Below are 16,387 nucleotides of genomic sequence, written 5' to 3'. Positions count from 1 at the left end.
ACTGGGTGTGGGAGGTGGAAACATTAAGGCAGGAAAGGTTAGGAAATTAAAAACAGAGCAAATTAGAGTTTTAGGCTGTGAGAGAAAAGCACAGTGAGTGAAGGGAAGAATAATCAGTCAAGGGAGAAAACTGGAACAAAGAAGGAAGGAAGTTGGAAAGCAGAAATAGAAACAAAAATGGTTTGTAAGCAGGAGAGAAGCTCAAGAGAAGTGCTGGATGAAAATAAGGTTGATATATACCCATCCATGTATAGACACTTGGTAGAAGAATGAGGAAGAGCTGAAACCAGGATGACAAATAAATCATTAGAAAAGATAAAATCTTTTTCTCACTTCCCTTCTCATCAGTCCAGCTGGTACCCCTCAACATCAAATCTATTATTGATGTTCTGCAGGTATCTGGTTGAGCCTAAAAGGCCTTGGCTATAATCTTCTTGTGGAGATTTGCCTCAGTGCTCATAATTGTTGCAGACACAGAAGGAAATACATGTTACAATCAATCCAGTGTTTCCTTCATTTTTTGTGTCCTGGCTGGACTCTGAAGTTGTCAACTACTCCAGCTTTGCCCACCTTACCTTATCTTACCTTAATACATTTTTTGTTTATCAGCTATTCAAGAACTTCTAGTACAATGTGAACCTCTCCTGTAGATTATGGTTCACATCCTCTGGCTATTGAGAAACATAAAATGACATGTTCCCTCAATGTCCATATGATCCTTCCACAGCATCAATCTGTCACTTCATTTCCTTGCTCATTCTAACAAAACCCCTCATATGAGTGTGATTACTCACGAGCATGTAAATTGTAACTTATGGGACAACTCCCTTGGTTGCTGGTTGCTCATACTGTTACAGGGATTAGATAACGTGTTTATACCTCAGCCTGGTTTGGCTCTTGTTACCCCCTACCTTCAAGGTTCATTCCCTGCTTCTGTCTTTGATCTAGCCTAGTTTACAAACCAGTTTCCTTAGGATACAGGTGGAAGTTCTGAGGTTTAAGCAGCAGTTGTCTGCTTAGTCACAATTGAGGTTTTATGGAACATAAGCACTGACCTGGACTCTGGATTTTTTTAAAACCAGCCTTCCTTGGATTCCAGTGAAGGTGGCAGGTTCTCTCCAGTTCATGTTGAAGTGTAAGCATTCCAGCCTAATCTCTGAGTTGCAAATGCATGCAGATCCTTCCCATCAGTGCCTGGGTACTGTAAGAATCATCTCTTCTGGGATTATGCAGACTTCAGTTTCTATGATGTGAGCATCCAATCTGACCTCCTATACTTCAGGCTTACTCCTATAGATAACCCTAAAGTTCCTGAAAATAATATAAATGGGTTTTAAAAAAATATGAATGTAAAAGCGAAATAAATGAGTTAAGAAAATTCTAAAAGTGAAATTCAGTGCGTTCTGCCTGTGCTTATTTTGTGAATCTTTGCTTCCTCTATCAATCAAAAAGAGATTAAATTTATTCACTTGCTTAATACTTGGTTAAACATAACACAGTCCATCGGCTCCAGATAAATATGTCCCCAATTACATGGGACTTTTACTAATAGAACTTGAGCTAAGTAGTAGTCATTAGAGTAAATCAAATACCCCAGTAAAGTGGCTTCAGCTGAAGTTAGGTGCAGTGCAATCATGGCCCTCAGGGCATGTGGCTTGATTGCTTACAGCCTGGCATGTATGTTTCTATAAGTGCCATTTTCTAAATGAAAAATGTCTTCTTTTTTCTTTTTTTTCCCTGTGGATCCTTTCAATTCGTAATAAAGGACCTCAAGTACTTTTTGAAGCCTCCTTGAGGGAATTCTATTTTTACTGGGATTTTATAAAGGGAAGTAAATGGGAAAACAGGGAGAATTACAGTGTTTCATCTCGCTCACCAAAACCTCACCTTGTTTGAACTCAGCAGTCTGAGTATATTCAAACATGATGGAAGCAGAAAGTGTTCAAGTTTGTGGAATAATAGCCTTTAAAAATTCACAGAGTGTTAAATATTGGATGAATAGCTGAATGAAAATTCCAGACTTAGAATGTGGAAAGATTAGTCAAACTTCCCAAAGGAAATGTAGCTTGGGCAGCTACACTGTCTTTCTAAGCTGCCTATCCCTCCTCCCCCAGGTGTAATTTTTGAATCCGGCAGTCACCTGAGCAGATTTGATGGAAGCATGGGGTTTCAAAGGACATGGAGCTGTTCCAAGCTCTGGCAGGGTGGTTAGTCAGAAGGGAGGAACAAAGAGGCTCTGCAGGAGGATAGAAGCTTCTCCATGCAGATTCTCCATGAGGCTCAAGCCCCTTGCAGCAGGTGCTGCCCTCAGTTCAGCAGGGAGCAGGACAAGGTGGGGGGATGTGCAGACAGCCAGAGGTGTTCAGGGTGGCTCCAGGGAGCCACATGGTGGAGTACCACAGGCTGGAGGTGGTGTGCTGAGGTCAGCAGGGTGCATGGGATGTAGAACATTAGTCCCCAGGAAACCAGCTTCATTCATCTTGTTGGGAATAGAACAACTTGTTGGTGCTGTGTGAAGGAAGGGAGAGAGGGAATGAATCTCTGTGCATTTATATCAACAATTTTAATGTGTAGCTCAACACTCAAGAATACAAAATACTGCTGCAGCCCTCCTCAGCCCTTCCCTGATTAAGACATCAGGAAGAAACTGGGCTGCTAGAGCAGAGCAGGTGGGACGGGGAAGGCCCAGCTGGGATGATGCAGGAGGCACCCAGGAGGGCCTGGGCACTGCAGCTCAGTGTGATGCTCCTGGGACACTGCCTGTGCTGTGCTGGCCCTGTGGTGGCCACTGCTCAGCTGGCTGCAGTGATCACCCAGTGCCACAATCAGAACTGTAACTACATCAGGAATTTTTTTAGATATCTCTTTTGTGGTTGTTGGGTGTTTTTTGTTTTGTTTGTTTGGGGGTTTTGGGGTGTTTTTGCAGAGGTTTGTTTGGCTTTTTTCAGGGCAAGAGGGTAGGATGCTGCTGCTGAGCAGGAACAAGATGTCTTCCACTTACAGCTGCTCCTGCAGAAGCTCTGTCTGGTGATGCTTTGTTTATCTTCCTTGTGAGGATTGTGAGAAGGGAAGCAAAAATACCAGGCAAGCTCTGCTTTAAGGGATAACCTCTATGATATCTCTGCTTTTGCATTAGAAATGTGCAAATAGAAAATGACAGCATTATTTTCCTTTCCCTCTTTTTTTGCTGCAGTATGCTTTCTCCCCTGCCTGGCATACTGATTTGCTAGAGAATCCAGGCAGCAATCTGGTGGAGAAAAAAATTAAGTACACACAGGCTTTGCTCAGCACGATATCATGACTGGACTCCTACTAGAATCCAATAGATTTTGCCCCAGATCTCAAAGTACTTCATGTGTAAAATAATGTCCCATTTCAACAATTATTTTTTTCAAGCTTTAAACAAAGAGAATGACTGAAATATATTTCACAAATCATCTCATGGATGTCTTCCTTGTCCTCACATGTGCCTCACATGTGTCACACAGTTTTGCATACTTGAGATGGCATTTTGCAATGCCAGGATATTCTGGTTGCAAGGCCTTTCTTCATTTAAACTGAACTTGAGCAGCAGCAGTAAAGCTTTATGCAAGCCTTGAAATCATCAGGAGAGTAGCCTAGAAGATGTAATTATGTTTGTGCTCTTTTGTGGTGGTGCTCTTATTTGTGAGCCTGAGAGACGTAGCCAAGCTTGCCTCTGGTATGAAATTTTAAAAAATATGCAATTCAGACAGAATTTAGAAAATTATTTGGGGGAGGAGCCAAGGAAAAGGGTAGATTTGACACAGAACCCCAGAGGTAAGTCAATCCATAAAGAAAGATGTTGAAATTTCCTTATAAGAGAGAGAATTTAGTTATTTTACAATATAACATTGGTGATGCAGACCCTGACCCAGGTTTGCCAGCCCAGAGGGCTATTTCTGACAGTATCCATAGATGAAGACCTAGGGAAGAGTCAGAGCAAGACAGGTACATGTGGTACTTGATGTTCTCCCAGCCTTCACGTTTTTGAACTCGGAGACTTGGTGGCTAGATGTGGCCCAGGCAGCTGCCCTCTGTGAGAATATGTCCAGCCTTCCCTTGAAGCCACAAAAACTTGTACCATCTGTAGTGCCCTTTGTCAAGGAGCTCCTGCTGCCCTTTTTGCTACTATTTTGGCTCCTTCAAGCTTCAACTGATTGACCCCCTGTTGCTGGTACTGTTTCTTAGAGAAGCAGACAATCAGTCTTTTTGCAGACTTTTTTTTGTATACCCAGAAGTCACCTCTTTCACAGACTGATGTGTCCTACCTCACTCATTTGTTCCTTGTTCAGCAGCTTTCTCTACCTTTGATCTTCTCTTCTTCCTTCCTCTGAACATTTGCCAGTTCTGCTATAAAGCTTTTGAGGGATTTTCTTGCTCAGTTGTGTGAGATTCCTCTGCAATTTTTCGCAGCTGGTGCTAGTCCTTACTATCTTGAATAACTTGGTATTCTTGATAAGTTTTCTCACTTCACCCTTTTCTGAATTTTCCATGAAAATACACTGAACAGCAGTGTATTTATGGAAATTCAGACTCTTCTTGAACTTTGCTTACTTTTCATTGAGAAAATGTTGCTACTCTGTTTCCTAACCAGGCAAAGACCTTCCATGGATGTTTGGTTTCTTGTGATGTTTTAGAAGATGTTTTTGAAAACCAAGGCAGTCAGTGTCAACCAAATTACTCTTGTCTTCAGATCTTTGGATCCCTTTGCAGTTCTCCAGGGAGAGCAAGAAAGATCTTCTCATTACAAAAGCCTAACTTTTCATACTGTGATCATCCCAAGTAGCTTGTGCTTCTCTAGTTGACCACTAATTTTTTTCACTATTACTATTCCTCTAAATTGTCTTGGTTCAAAGGTCAGGCTGCTTTTCCTATGTCGCTTCTGATGATTTTTTTAGGAGTTGGTGCCACTTTGGCCCCACAGCTGTGACTGAATGTTGCACCCTGCTGGTGTCCTGGCCCCATCCTGGGCTAGCACTCAGGACACATCACACTGCTCTCAAGTGAAAAACTGTGTGCTTAGAGAAGGAAAAGGTATTAAAGCACAGATAGGTAGGCTAGGCTGGGTGCTCACATGGGAGGGGGGTATTCAGCCCCTGCTGTGCCACTGCTCAGTCTCTCTCTGCCTCTCTCCCTGCATGTGCTGTGGGTGCAGTGGTATTTTCCCAGCTCACAGGGTGAGGGCTGGATAAGTAGACTGCAGACAGCAAGAACCTTATTTACTACTGGAATCTGTGCCATAGTAGAGCCAAAAATAGGTGGGTGAGTGTACTTACAGTACCAGTGGAGCATTGCTAACCTTGTGTGACAGACTGAGGGCTAGCATGCTACAAATGTGCTGTGCAGAAGGAGTGGGAAAGCCCTGGCTCAGCACAGTAGGATCAACCTCTTCTCATGGAAAAGGTGCTGGTTCCCCTTGTCAAAGCATTGCCATAGGCAGGACTTTCCAAACAGGACATATTTTGTTGGATTTGACCCTTTGTATGTGAGCAATAGGGCCTGCCTAGGGTTGTCAACCTGTACCTTCAGACATGCTGGAAGTTCTTCATGGTCTGGAGATGAAACTGGGGTGGCAGAAAGGGCCAGGCCTTGTGAAACACAGAATGACAGAAAGGGACTGTCACAGAGGGGCACGCTGGCCACGAGTCTGCAGAGAGTAGTTCAAATTGGCTAGAGAGCAGCTATTCCTTACGTTAGACTACACCTCTAATTTAAACTTCTCTGTGGAAATTACTTTCAGCAGATAGTGATTTGCAGGAAAAATAATATTATTCTACTTGGCATTATGAGAGATATCTCGGGCTGTCTGAGGCACATTGAACTGTGTGCTCTCCCTGCTCCATGCATTGTGCATTAGTCCAGCCACACCTCACAGAGGCATTTGTATGAGTAATTAACTGCCATTTCCTGCAAATCAAATTACTTGGAATTAGAATTTAAAATTACTTTCCAATTACTGAACCACACTTGTTAGTGAGAGCAATGTTTTTACTGTGCCATATTTAGAAAGGGCAGAGGCTCTTAACTCTTTCAAGAGAGCAATTATTTCTGAGAAGCACAGTGTGTCCAGGGATCCCAACCTTATTTGCTTTACACTGCTAACAACCACTGGAGCTGGTGATGCTGTTCTCACAAGTGAGACAAATTAATTTGCTTCTTAAACTTTATGAGTAGAACAACATAAAATTTCCTTCATTAGCATCATGTTTCAAGGATGGTTGTATGGGCTTCAGTGCAAAGTTGGTTTTTGTTTTAAAGGTGATACAAGCAAAATTGTGCAGAGCCTTTTCATGACAGGCTGTATAACTGTATGTGCAGATATATATATAATTCTAAATGAAGATATCCCTACTATCACTTAGAGTATCAACTTAAATTTCCAATAGGAATGTTGCACTTATATTAGAGAACAGTATTTTCTAAAAATATTCTTTGAAAATTTACAGACCCTGAATTTCCTCGTGCCTTGTGTCTGATAGTGATCAGAAAAATTGCCTTTCTGTCTTCCTGAAACAGAACTAAATAATAAAAGGGATTTTGCAAAAATGATGAAGCTAGGACATCATATTTTAAAGTTGTGCTGCGGGAACTTTGGCTGGCATCCATGTGTTAAAGAAAATAAATGCGTTCATGTTTCTTGATTCCAGCAAACCAAGTCTTGCATGTAACTTAAATGACTTCCTGGCCTATCTAGTGTGGTTTCACAGAGTCAAAGCCTTATTATTAATGTCTGCTTGAAGAACACAGTACCCTGTTAACCGTTAATGGGAGTCAATGAATCCTAATTGATTCAGCGACCAGGGAATATTTGATGTTCAAGATCATAAAATATTATGAGAGCAGCCATTAATTTTTGCTATCTCCTGCCTAGAAAAGGAATGGATTTAGTTAAAGGGAATACTGGAAGTACAACTTGTTTTTTCTGTGTTATATATAAAAGCATAATGACATTGTGTAGCTAACTTGAACTGACAGGAGCAATGAAATGTAAGGTTAAGATTCTTACTACCTCTAATCTTGCTGAGGCTGGAAGTACTGCAGTGCACTAAGCAACAACACTACGGAAATAAAGAGACCAATTATAATTGTAAACAGGGGCATGGAAAAAGAAGAGCTTGACTCATTTCTTGTCAGAATTATTGGCTGACTGTTAATATAATCATAGAATAAGCCCTTCTGAAACCAATAGAGGTCCCCAAATTAACAGCAAAAAGAGAATTTGCCCTACATCTGTTTCATCTCACCCCAAATGTTGCCTTTAATTTACCCTGTGAAGTCAGGGCATGGGTTTAAAGAGGAGTGATGGCACAAAAGTCATGTCATTGGTGCTGCCTCCTTTCTTTTGCTCAGGCCAGATGGCTCTGCTCTGGGGAACCTGCAGTGCATCCTGGAGGGCCATCATAGTATGGGAGGTGATTGCTGAAGGTGAGCTCCTCTGCCAGCACCCAGACAACTAGAGCTAGGGTTTTGCTGACTCTCATGTCCTAATTGTAAGGAAAGGCAATATTTGTGCTGTTAAAGGGTGTTCAGACCTGTGATGGAGGCTGAAAAGGGAAGAGTGCTATGAAGTTGGACATTGGAAAATAAAAGGAGAGGGAAGAGGTAGGGGAAGTGAGAGGAAGATGAAGCAGGACAGCATCGGTTGATGGAGCAGGTGAGCAGGCGGATGGTAAATGAGCAGATCTGTTTGCTGCCAAGCAGCTCCCAGAAGACAACACTGGGAAACAGAGACTTGTCTCTGTGAGGCCTGAATGCACTGCCTCCCCCTGGGCTATGGCTGAGCTTGTCAGCTTGTGTCAGCATATTTTCAGAGCATCCTCAGGAGGGTTTGATTCAAGGGTGATGAAGAGTGCAGAAAAGAAGGCTTTTCTTAAGCCAGCTACTAGCACAAGAAGCCCATCAAGCAGAGGGTCATGGTAATTCAAGCCTTTACCTTCTGAAGAGAAGGCTGACATACTTTCAGTGATCTGCCTTAACCATTGCCATGAAAGGACCTGGTTTTGAAAGAGATGAGGACTTAGCATCTGAGGCATTTTTTGCCATCACTGCCAGGATGCTGGAACAGCTGAACAGTTGCTTGGATCTGTTGGTTTGGTGTCTGTTCATTGGCTCATCACACAGTTTTGCTGAACAATTAGCTCCCTGAACCTTTTCTAATAGGAATAATGCTGGGCAGAAACCAGACAGGACAGTGCTGGGCAATGTATTTAGACAGTTAAATGGTTAACAACAGAGCTCCTGTTGTGATTCAGTCATGCCAGTAGCATAATGCCAGCTTCTGTCCTCATCTGACACTTTCATGCTGCTCGGAAGGAACCGCTGGGGAAATATGCTTTCACAGATTGTTACTTGTACAGCCACAGCCCTCAGAGCCCTTGTATAATAAGGCACTGGCTGAGGAAAGGGAAATAACCAAGTGCTGGTCACATACCACGTCTATTTTTGCTATCAGCACAGCCTCAAAGGCAGCTGATTCTGGGTGGGAGGTAAGGCTTCTCAGAGGGCACCTCAATTAACACCAGGGCTTGGACAGGGGCCCCGCCTGGTTTCGTAGATAAAGCTTTGCTGCTTTTTCATTTACTGAGACAAACCTGACTAAAATGAGTAATTGGGTTCTCATGCTGCAAAAAGGCACTGACAAAGCTCTAAAGTAGGATCCTGGGTGTGTGTGTGTACCTGCTGGCAAGGCACAGGATGACAGACTACCTCACAGTTAGCAGGGGCAGGACAAATCTGTGGCACAGAGAAAGCAGTATATAGGGCCTAATTATTTTTTATTTTGGAGTGAAATCACACTGAAAAGCAAACAGTTGCAGTCAATACTGAAAAACGAGCTTGTTTATCTCTTTGGACACCAAAGAGGCTCCAGCATTGATTAACTGTAATGGACTGCAGGGCACTGATTGCAAGGTAAGATATGATTGATCAAGGGTGGGAAGACCCTTGGTATAGGGGCAGCACCTTGGCAACCTTTAAAAGACCATCAGCCATGCATGCAGAGCTGTCCCAAGTGAGCTCCATGTGCAGTGAGCAGGGACTGTGCTGCTGCTGCAAGATAATCTGGGACCATCAGGCAGGGCAGAAGTCTGTTCTGTCACTGTGCTGGTGACAAGGCAAAGTGAGGGTGAGGATGCTGGCAGAATGCCTGGATCTCTGAGTTCACTCATTTATGGTGCATGTTGTATTTTGCTAGAAATACCCATTCATAAGTTTTTAAGTAAAGTAACCTCTGTGGAGTCGGAGTTTCTTCTTCTTCATACCAACAACTACAGTCATAATATATCTGTGATGTGAAGAGTTTCACAGTGGATTTTGCCCGTGTAGTTAGTCTGATCTTTTCAATGAACTTAGGTTCCAAAGATACAGAGGAAAATTTTAGATCAGCCCATTTCTAAGCTCAGTATGCATAATCTGACCCCACTGGGAGGAACCACATGCCAAGTTCACTGGCTGGTAGAATAGCAAACTTCAAGAAGTTTTATTGTCCCACACAGCTGTATTTTTCAAACAGTCCAATAATATCCAGTTTCAATTTCAGGGAGCAATTGTCTGTAAAGAAGTGTTGGCTGACTAAAGTGAATTGTTTGAACAGTGCTGGGAGTTTGAACTGTCCTTGTGAGAAAGGCTGTGTTTTTTTGTTTTTTTGGGTTTTTTTCTGGACCAGCCAGGGAAAGCTGCAGCTCCTTTCTATAGGAGGGAAGATGGTGGATATTAATCACCCCTTGGCAACCTGTCAGGTGGTGGATTGCAACCCCAGAGAAGTAATTTGCTGATTATCTGATGTGACAGGTTAATAAACAAATATTTACACATAGGGTAAAAGTAACAGCAGAGTTAGGCAAGAGATCTGCATCTCCTGAACTCTTAGGTCAGTGATTTGTGTGGGAAAAATGTTTTGCTTTCTGGCCTTGGGGAAAAGGGCGGAAATATTTTTGTCAGGAAATATTGTTTAAATTCTCTGTGTGCTTGGGATTTCTCTTTGAGCAGATCATTCAAGAAAATAACAAGATTGGCAATTCTGGGTTTCTTGGCTGACTTTCCAGCCTCAAGACTTCTGTGGCACATGCTGACCTGACTACACAGCTATCCCACCCTCTCTGAGTACCAAAATATTTGACATTATCAGACTCTCTAAAAATGTCTCCCATGGTGTCTGATGTCTCTGTGGTTTACCTGAGAGCTGGGTCAGCACGTGTGCTGTTCTGGGCTTTGTGCATTGCACAGGCATTTACTTCCCAGCTTCCCTGCATAAGCAACAAGTGCTGGAGCAAGGGAGAGGGAAACACTGAACAGCATCATCCTTGCTGCAGTGAACCAGAGTCCCAGCTGATCCTTGGCCACTGATTCCACTGTGGGAAGGGAGGAAGGGTTTCACTTGGAGGTAATTCCAGAGAGGTGCAAAGTGCCCTTAGGGAGAAGCTCTCTGTTGGGCTGGGTGAGGAGCCCCTGTGGCAGCTCCGCCATCCAAGCCAAGCCTGCGGACAGCAAGGTGTGATTCCTGTGGAGGAAAACAGCAGGAGAGGGTAGAGCCAGTGATGGGCACACCCACCTTAATAATGAAAGGAAGCTGTGGATGCCCTTGGCAGTAAGGACAGGCCTTCAGACTCGTGATAGATTTCTTCAGGGGGCTAGGAGATGAAACTCATTCAAAGAATGTAAAGAAGAAGAAAAAAATTCAAAACAAGCAACCCACAAAAAACCTGAGCCCTTTGAACATTGCTATTTATGATTACATAGGAATTCAAGGCTTCCTTCATGTTCATAGCTAGAAACTGTTTTCCTAGATAAAGTTTTAGAGGCTTAGATGTAATCAGCTAAGGAACTCTTCAAATAAGCTAAGCCGTGTTTTGATTTGGTGCAAATAAGAAGTGAAGTAATAGGAATAGCTATTCCTGGAACAGCTGAAGCTTTGAAATGCTGATTTAAAATGCTCCATGCTGCCATTCAGCTGTCCTGTCATAGCAGTATGGAACAAAAGACAGTTTTCCTCTCTGTGAACATACAAAAAGAAGGATATATTAGCAATTGGAAATAAAAATCCAGCTCTAAAAAAATAGGAGAGATAATTTTTGTCCTCTTTTACCTTTTACTTTATATTTTTATTATTTTTTTTCCTCCCTGTATTTCTTCTTAGCATCAAAAAGACAATAGCAATGTTTCTTACAAAAGACATCCAGTTATCATTTCGCTACTGCTGTTACCTCACTCGACATCATGATCTGAAAAGCCTGATCGTGTGGGGCACGGCTATGAGTTTGCTATAAACACTCATTCTCCTGACGAGGAAGAGAGATCTGGGATGATGCCTGTGCTGCAGCCAGAAGCCCAGGCAGGGCAGGTGTGGGCTCTGTGACCCTGAGGATGAAGGCTGGGGAGCTGCAGGGTGCCAGCATGAGGAGCTGTCAGAGTCTTTGCCCAGGTGTTGGGTGAGCCTTTGGCATGGTGGTAACTGTGTTGGCTCTGATGATGGAGCTGGTTTTGGTCTACCTATACATGTGCTTCAGCCCCACACCCTGGGCAGTGTGGTCAAACACAATCTGCCTTTTGGATTTCTGTCTCTGCATTCTGCCCCTGCCTTCCCCTCTTTGGCCCAATATGCAGAGAATGTTTCCTGTGATATTTGATCCAATGTTTCCTGTGATATTTGTTCTGAAAGAGGCTATTCTCAGCCTACTGGCCATTGGGAGGAGACCATTGCTACCCCTCCTTCCTGTTCCTTAAACACCCCTCTCTGAAGAGGTTTTAACAGCCTCTGTTAGGCTTTGTGCTCACACAGGGCTGCTCAGAAATTGACTTTACTTTCCCCCCTCAGCTGGTATCAAAGGTAACTCACAGAATAAAACAGATTTGAACACAGCCTATTATGAGTCTGTGCCTAAAAGCGATTGTGGAAAAACAATATTTTGTCTTTATTTTGCCCCCAATTTGGGGCATATATCTTCCAAGGTCTGAGTTATCTGCAGACCCTTGGTGGTTTCCATATAAGTTCAGTGATGTTATTGGGATTTTTTGTTTAGAGTTTTAGTGAGTTTCTGAAAACTCAGCCATGCAGCTTTACTTCAGTGAGTAGCACTACTAATGTCCACCAGATTCCTGCCATGTGGAAACTCATTCCTACAGCTTCATGGTGGTAACATTGGTACAGCAACAGCAAATTTCTTGTTCTGCTATGAATCTGGGGGCAAATTATTCTCTGGGTTAAATTTACTTTCTGAAATCAGAAATATTTTTAGGAGCACTTGTTTGTCCTTCTCAACTTGTTTGTTGAGAACAACTAATGGTGTATCTGATAAGACAGATCCCAATAAATGGATTATTCTATTTAGAAAGATTCTAGTGAATCATGTCTCTAGTTAGGTTACTTCTTCTGCCTGTGGTACATAAACACAGGGAGTTTGCAAGTGAAGAGCGCTATACTGAGGACAAATGGAAAGAATTGCTCTGTTGCATGGTGCTCTGTTGTCTTGTGCTTTTGTTGCTATGGGATGTAATTCTATTACCCACTGTACTGCTAGATTTCAAAAGGGTAGTTCATAAGCACTAATAACATTTGTGGCAATCTGAGCTAAGTTAATGAAAAAGATAATCAAATCTAATGCTCCAGGGCAAGATATGTGATATCTCCAGGGGTCATAAAGAGATCATACAGCTGTCTCGGGGCAAGGGGCAGTTGTATGTGTGAGTGCAAGAAGAGGCAGGAGGCAGCAGAAAAGTGAGGGTCACCTTGCCCACAAGCACTGTGTGCTGGTCACTGGCAGAGGCAGGAGGGGATTGCTAGGTATGTCTCAGAGATGGAGATGCTTATTAAGCTAATGATATTTTTAGTAATGCCAATACCTAATAGATAAGTTTCAGCTGATCCCAGACATTTGTCTCAATGTGTTGATTGGGAAATTGGATTAAGTAGCTCATGCATGGCTCTGCCTTGCCCACAGCAGGCATATACTGACTTGGGAGCTGACCAAGGATTGAAATGGCCTTTGGAATTTGTGTTTTGGAAAACACAAGCTTCAGCGTGAAACTCACTTTTGAAGCAAATGCCGTATTTTATTGCATCTCTAGATAGTACCCAGTGGTGAATTTGTCTTGCTTCTAGCTATAAGCACAGCTTATTTTGCAGACCCTTTCATCACTACATACTGGTATATGACTTGAGGGTCCAAGCAGGGGCTTTGTGTTCCTTGCAGGTATGTGACTGATGATGTTCAGCTGAGGACACTTGCAATGGGAATTATAGCCAGCACCCAAAGCCATGTTTGCTCTCACAGACTCATGCTGTATTTATTGCAAGTACCTCCTTCATCTTACTCTGCACTCCTGTATGTTCACTGTGAGCATTCTTCTATTTCTACTACTGTTCTCTTCTTCATATCTGCTTTTTGCTACAGTAAGATTCTGTCCTAGTTTCAGCCAAAGACAGGTTGATTTTTAGCTGTAGCCACGAGGTGGCAGAGCCTAGAGCTGTGTGGGTGTGCCTAGGTTGTTACTCTGTACGGTGCACTTCATCAGGGGGAGGCAGAAATAAGGGATTCTCACTTCCAAGGAGGATGATGTGGCTTGTTGACATTGCCAATGTGTTTTTCTCCTCTCCTCTGGCAGCAGAATGCAGGCTGAAGTTTGCTTTGACCTGGAGGGGCGTGCAGTACACCTGGAATTGACTCTCATGGACTGATCCAGACTGCAATGGAAAACTGTGAGGCTCCAGAACAACTGCAGTTCTTTGATGACATCATTGTATGGAGCAAAATGGCAGAGGAATTTTTTTTTTTATGGAGCAACATGGCAGAGGAGTAAAATGATGAATCCAAGATGAATGTTGCCACGTTCTCATGGACATGGTCAAAAACCAGCAAAATACCAATTGTGTTCCCACCAACAGGCAAGGAGGAAACATGGTTTTCTATCTCATTGCTGTTTCCAGTAAATTTTTTGTATCTCCACTAAGGATAGCTGCCCTTGTCTGTCTCACTGGAGGCAGGGCTAGGAGGGGAGTTGGTCGTGGCTTTCATTTTAGTGGGAGCGCCAAATTATGTAATTCCATTCCTACACCACGACTCATACCAAATCCTAGCCATGTGAGGATATCAGGTACCATGCACACAGCCTGTGTGTATATTGCCAAAGGTAGATGATTAGGAAAAACAAGAAGGCTAAGGACTCATGAAATAGTCCCTCCTTCCATATGCCTTCCTAAGCCTCAGAAACTTCCTAAATTAGGTGTTTTAACTACCATACTTTATCTTTGACTGTTAAACAATTCTGAATAGATGTGTTGGATCCCTTTCCTAATGTCTGGATCTTACTAATTTTCTGTAGCTCTAAATAAGGAGCCCTAAGAGTTCTCCAGTAAAGAGACTTCTCAAAGTAAAAATGTGTGATGAGCAGGTGCCATTTGTTGGCTTCAGGTGTCCTTGCAGCCTACAATGGTGCCCATGCCCACCATGTGACAGTCTCGTGCCCATGGGTGATCCTTGTGTGACTGTCCCACCATGGGTCCACCCATACTGGCATTTGCTCATCACAATTTTTTTCTTTGAGGAAAAAGAATAGAGGGCTGTATTTGACACTAGAGTACTTTTTTCTTTTTCCTTCAGAACAACAGCTATCCACAGAATTTAATGCGAAATATTAAAGTATTTTGGGACCAGAAGCTTTTAGTATGATGGTCTGTACCTTTTAGGAGTGCTTACATGTTTTTCATGCAGTAATAGTGGAGTACTTTGCTGTTCGCAATTGTTGCATTTCTATCAACATTTTCTTTCTTTCCATGTTTGTCAGAAAAGCTCCATTAATTTCTCGGAGTAGGATTATTTGTAACATTTCTCCTGACTTTTTTGAGACTCAAAAAACCCCCAAAGATTCAGCTGCTAGTTTTTAGGATTTACTGTAGAGCAGAAGAAATTATTGTAATAACTTTTCTTGAATTTGCCATAACATTAATCACATTTCTATAAATCTTGGATTGAAAAAGTTTAACAGAAAAACTGATTGAAAGCTACTGTACAAAATTAACTGCTTCCACCCACCCCTTCCCCCAGTTCCTCAAGACACCCATGTTTCTGTTTTAAGTGCTCACAATATAAAGTTATTTAAACTATTTTAGGTTTTAATTAAAACAAGGTAGGCTGGGGTTGAAATGCAACCCAACATTTTTCAGTATGTAACACCACATAGATTTTGCTTAAGTTACTACCAAAGTGACTTTTATTTAACTTCCTTTCTTTCTCTGTTCCACAAAAGAAAAATTATTATCACCTGAAAGGAAGTCAAAGTTATTCTGGAGCAGTGAGCCATTACAAAGTTTCCAGCATTGCAAATAGAGGTAGTTATTTTAAACAACATAATTCACCCTTCTGTATTGCTCCTCTCTCTTTCAGCACAGACCTGTCTCTTCATAGGATGAATTCTCAGCTGCAGAGCATCCAGATCCTAATTTACGTGTGTGTGAATAATCAAGGTTAATACATTCCCTGTGGGAGAAACAGTCAGTGCCATTCAGACCACATTCTGTTTTCCTCCCTTGCCACAGAGTAGGCTGTTGAAAATGTGTCTGATGAAATTGCAGGTTCCTTCTCTATTCTCATGAATTAATTTAATGTTTCTAATTGGGATTAGGTAAAGTACCTCTCCCCATGACTGGACAACCAGCAGGTGGGACAAATGAGTTTAAATATCTACTCTCAATCATGGAGAGAAAGGTTGAATTTACATATTTTCTTTTTCCCCCACATGATAATTGTTTCTATTCCTATAAAGTGTACTGGTTTGGGGGCTTTTTATACATGCAGCCCAAATCAGTGACCCAAGCACGTGTCCCGGGTCACAAATTGAATGGAGAGTAGGAAAGACAAAATTCATGGCTTGAATTTTCAAGAAAATAGTCCTCTTAGCAGAGGTAAATGGAAGTTTATTGCCGACTTTACTGTATTAGATTAAATTAGGAAACTAAACACAACTTTCTCATGTCCTCTTTATTACATCTCTGATGGATTTGTGCAATCCCTTGGCTGGTACTGGGGCCACCCTTCTTACACAGATCCGAAATACTGCCCATAAGGACTGGTACCTGCAAGAACTGGGGGCTTGTGTGTTGGAGTAGGATGCAGTGGAACTGCAGTAAAGTATTTATTCTGTATCTGAGCTGGGCAGCTGAGAAAGCCCAGCCTGGGTAGAAGCCTTGAGGCAGTTTCATTTTGCCTCTAAGCACGTTTGGACAATATGTGCACAGCTGTGGAATTCACTTGACCTTGCCCTTTTAACACAAGGATCGTGTGTTAACAGAGGATACAGGTCTGCACTGTCAGCCAGACAGAATATCATTGTGTGTAGCCAGCCAGTGTGGTCACACATTCCTCTTCTTGTGCAG

Source organism: Zonotrichia albicollis, chromosome 3, assembly GCF_047830755.1.
Source record: "Zonotrichia albicollis isolate bZonAlb1 chromosome 3, bZonAlb1.hap1, whole genome shotgun sequence".
Classification (NCBI taxonomy): Eukaryota; Metazoa; Chordata; class Aves; order Passeriformes; family Passerellidae; genus Zonotrichia; species Zonotrichia albicollis.
This window is presented reverse-complemented; position numbering follows the sequence as displayed.